This window comes from Octopus sinensis, linkage group LG16 (assembly GCF_006345805.1).
Source record: "Octopus sinensis linkage group LG16, ASM634580v1, whole genome shotgun sequence".
NCBI classification, from domain to species: Eukaryota; Metazoa; Mollusca; class Cephalopoda; order Octopoda; family Octopodidae; genus Octopus; species Octopus sinensis.
In genome coordinates, this window is record NC_043012.1 from 4489416 (window position 1) to 4494415 (window position 5000).

Genomic DNA, 5000 nt, shown 5'->3' on the forward strand with positions numbered 1-5000 from the left:
ATTATTGATGGACAAAATGGTAATGCAAGATTGTAAACGATGGAAGACAAATTTGGGAATGACCTGGACTGATTATCGTAAGGCTTATGATATGATTCCACATTCGTGGATCACCGAGTGTTTAGATTTGTTCGGAACTGCGATGAATGTAACGTGTTTTCTGTATAGAAGTATGGTGAAGTGGAAAACTGAGGTGACATCCTACGGACAAAGCTTGGGCAATCTGGGCATCAGAAGAGGGATTTTCCAGAGTGATAGTTTATCTCTGTTGCTTTTTGATCTCTGCATGATTCCTCTGACCTATGTTCCCAACACATCAATTATTATAGGCAGAACTTTACTGTTCGCATGCTCCAAATTCTCCCTATATTATTATTATTATTGTTATTATTATTATTATTATTATTATTATTATTATTATTATTATTATTATTATTATTATTATTATTATTATTATTATTATATTATTATTATTATTGAGTCAGTGAGCTGGCAAAATCGTTAGCACGCCGGGCAAAATGCTTTGTGGCATTTCGTTCGTCTTTATGATGCGACTTCAAATTCCGGCGAGGTTAACTTCGCTTTTCATCCTTTGTAAAATGAACCTGGGGTATCAGCTAAAGGGAAAATCTCAAACAATCAACCACCTCCTCTTCATGGATAATTTGAAGTTGTATGGCAAGGATGAGGCACAAGTGAGTTCTTTGGGGAACACGGTCCATTGTTTTAATGCTGATATTAGAATGGAATTCGGACCCAAGAAGTGTGGTATAATGTACATGATAAGAGGCAAGATAGAGTCCCTAGCAGGGATAGAATTACCTAATAGAGAATTAAACAAATTGAAAAAGAAGGCTGCAAATACCTTGGCATACTAGAGTTCAACGAAATCATGGAGAAAAAATGAAAGAACAACTGAGGATGGAATATTTCCGAAGACTAAGATTGGTGTTGCGTTCAAAATTGACCGGATGGAATAAAATCCAAGTAGTTAATACACGGTGTGGGGCTCGAATCAAAAACTGGCGAAAGAAAGAACTGATGAACATGCATACGAAGACAAGAAAAATATTGACAGTGCAGAGAGCCTTCCACTCTAAGAGTGACACCGATAGGCTGTACTTGTCCAGAAGAAAGGTTGGGAGAGGTTTGTTCAGTTGCCAGGATTGTATCGATGTAGAGGAAAGCAACTTAGGGTGGTATGTAAAGAATACCGTGAAACCATTGTTGAAACATGTGAAGAAGTCTGGCGTCATCAAAATTGATAATTGTGTAAAGAAAGAACAACTTAAAGAGGAAAAGAACACACAAAAACACCCCAACAACAACAGCATAGAAGGAGAAAAATGTACGGTCAGTTTGCAAGAGATATGAACAAGACAGATATAGAAGACCGGTGGCTATGGATGATGAGGAGTGACCTGAAGATAGAGACAGAAGCATTTATATGCACAGCACAAGAACAAGCGTTAAGGACTAACTATGTGAAGTGCAGAATCGACAACGCTACTGAGAGCGACAAATGCAGAATTATGGTGAGAGGTGGGAAACGGTATGGCACATCGTTAACGAATGTCGGAATTTGGCACAACGCGTTTACAAAAGACGATATGACAGTGTGGCAAGAATGATCCATTGAGAACTCTGTGGAAATCACGGTCTACAAAGAGCAAAGACGTTTTGTGAACAAATTTCAGGAGTCATCGAGAATGAAGATTGCTAAATCCTGTGGGATGCAATGCTTCAATGCGATCACCTGACCAAACATCGGAAACCGGACGTTGTTGTGGTAGATAAAAAAAGGAAGAACTTGTATGATAATCGACATAACGTGTCCCAGTGGCAACAGGATCAAAGAGAAAGTAGAGAAAACTGAACAACTACGACGATTTGAAGTGGAAAATACGAAGGTTGTAGTCAATGAGGAGAGTAGATGTGGTGCCAATAGTAATTGCTGCACTTGGAAGTATCAGCACTTAGTACCAAGCTCATAAATATTGGTACAAATGTAAAGATAGAACACATACAAAACTCAGCATTATTTGGAACTGCAAGAATTCATCGCAGGGTTCTTGAAGCATGACCAGTAAACAAGTGTCACCTAAGTCTGCTGGCTGTGGTCAGCTGACACTTTCCACCATACCCAGCAAAATAAGCTGAGAGTTTTTATCAAATAATAATAATAATAATAATAATAACAACAATAATAATAATAAGTGCCCTAATGCAGAACCAGGCACTGGCTCTCATGGCTTTTGATCTTAACTGATTGGAAGTGTTATCATGTACATGTTTTGTATGGGCTACAGCAAATATGGGCTACCGCAAATATTCTGCCCAACATCACAGATTTGCTTGTCAGTTACTTGATTATAACCAGTTGACCTTGTCCCTTAGTGGCTGATTATCTGTAGATCTCTAAATACGAGCAGGAGTGGGGAGTATCATAGCCATGTGTTGAGAGGAGTTCTTTGAATAATTAATCCCTGGAAACATGGGTGTTTCGTTCATCATCCTTAAACAAACCTTACTCAGGGACCTTTTGAGTGGAATGGGGAACTCAACCTGAAGAAAATTCTTATTGGGCTCCACCTACAAAGTCATGCATTATTTCTCTTGATATGAAATTACCATGTCATGTACATATCGTTGTGATGCATGTACGTGGTGTACCCTTATCAGACGGGTAGTCGTGATGGGTATACTGGGCTTCGTACATTTGTACCCCAGTGTCCCTTTGGTGGCATGCATTGCTCTCTCACGCAATGATAATAACAGTAATGGAAAACATAGGTGGGACTGGCTGAAGAAAGGAACACTGAAAAAAGAGAATGAAGGTAGTGCAAGACTAAGCTCTGGCCACATATTGGAGGGTGAACGTTAGGAATGAGTAAGTGTCTCCACTGTGCTGAGTATGTGATAAAGTTGACGAAACCCTTGCCCATATCGTGAACGAATGCTCTAGGCTTGGCCCACACCGTTATAAGTTGTGGCGATACGATGTGGTAGCAAAAGCACTACCGCGGTGAAAAGTTGGATGTAGGGAGAGGCAAGACGTGGTATAAGCATAAACGGCAGAGAGTAGCGGAGTCGGAGACCTGAAAAATCTTGTGGGATTTCCCAATCCATATTGACCAGGTGTTAGAGCACAACAAGCCAGACCTAGTGGTGGTGGACAAGGTGAGTATATAGTTGATGTTGTGTGCTCCCCTGACTCATGAATATTTAAGAAGGAAGGTGAAAAAATAGATATATATACAATCCTCTTAAATATAGACAATGAAGAAGGTAGTGAGAGTGCCAATTACTGCCGGATCCTTCGGGACAGTGTCAGAAAACGTCAAGAGGAATGTAAAGAAAATCGAAATAGAGTGCCCAGTAGAACTGTTGCAAAAGGTTTGCCTCCTTGGCATAGCCAGAATAATCAGGAAAGTGTTAGATAGTTGAAAAGAACAGATAGCATGTGGGAGTGCCAAGATCTCAAGCGCAAGCAAAATATTCCCAAAATGTTCAATGCCATTCCCTGCATATCTGGCTTTATATCAGAGTGACTTTCTCCTCCTTACATACATACATACATACATACATACATACATACGTACATACATACATACATACATACATACGTACTTACATACATACACACATACATACACACATACATGCATGCATACATACATACATACATACATACATACATACATACATACATACATACATACATATATACATACATACATACATACATACATACATACATACATACATGCATGCATGCATGCATGCATCCATCCATACATACACACATACATACATACGTACATATATACATACATACACACATACATACACACATACATGCACACATACATACATACATACATACATACATACATACATACATGCATGCATGCATGCATGCATACATACATACATACACCAACGCAAGGAATACTGGCGGAATATTCTCATCAAAACTTCTGTCAAATGTAAGCATAACAGACCGGATATTGTTGTTTGGGATAGAGGGACAAAGGTATGTACCATCATAGAGGTCAGCTGCCCTGCAGATATAAATATCCCTTTGAAAATCAAAGAAAAAGAGGATAACTATGGACAATTGCTTCGAAACAGCCAGCTTCTATATCCAGACTATGAATTCATATTCATACTAATAATAATTGGAGTACTAGGCTTTGTTAGTAAATGCTTAAAGGATAATCTGGATAAACTGGGATTTTCAGAAAGAGAAATCGACCGGCTAATTCGTACATTACAAGTGCAATCTGTGCGTGGAACAGTAAAAATATGCAAGACTTTTATCACGTTTCAAATGTGAATTTGTCTGTGTTAACTACATCTCAAAGATGGAGCCTTGTATCTTCGTTGGAAGCCCGGCTGCCTCCTCAGTGGAAGATTCATCATAATTAAAAAAGAATAGAAGACATATACATATATATATATATATACTTATGTACCAATCTTCAGAGATTAGTGTTTTCTGAAAGGAGAGAGAATATTTGAAGATTGCAGTTACAAGCCATCAATAGATCTGTCAAAATAGGTAAAACTATCCAAAACTTTTGCATATCAGTACATATGCACATGTCTAGACACCCAATTATATGTATGAGTAAACATACATAAAACAAAAAATAGAGATCTGTTCATGCACCGACTCCCAACACTTGCACGTATGTGCACGACCTTGCATAACAACCCTGTTGGTGTCTTCTTCGTCTTCTTCTTCTTCTTCTTCTTCTTCTTCTTCTTCTTCTTCTTCTTCTTCTTCTTCTTCTTCTTCTTCTTCTTCTTCTTCTTCTTCTTCTTCTTCTTCTTCTTCCAATCACGACTCACATCATTAGCCACAAAGAATAATCTCTAATCTTAGAGCCTACTCTAAGCTGCTAAGAATGCGCGTGTCAACTTGAAGATCCACCCACCACACGCGATAGACTTGCGGTTGCACCGGCGCGAAAACTGCGTTGTTATCGTTATTC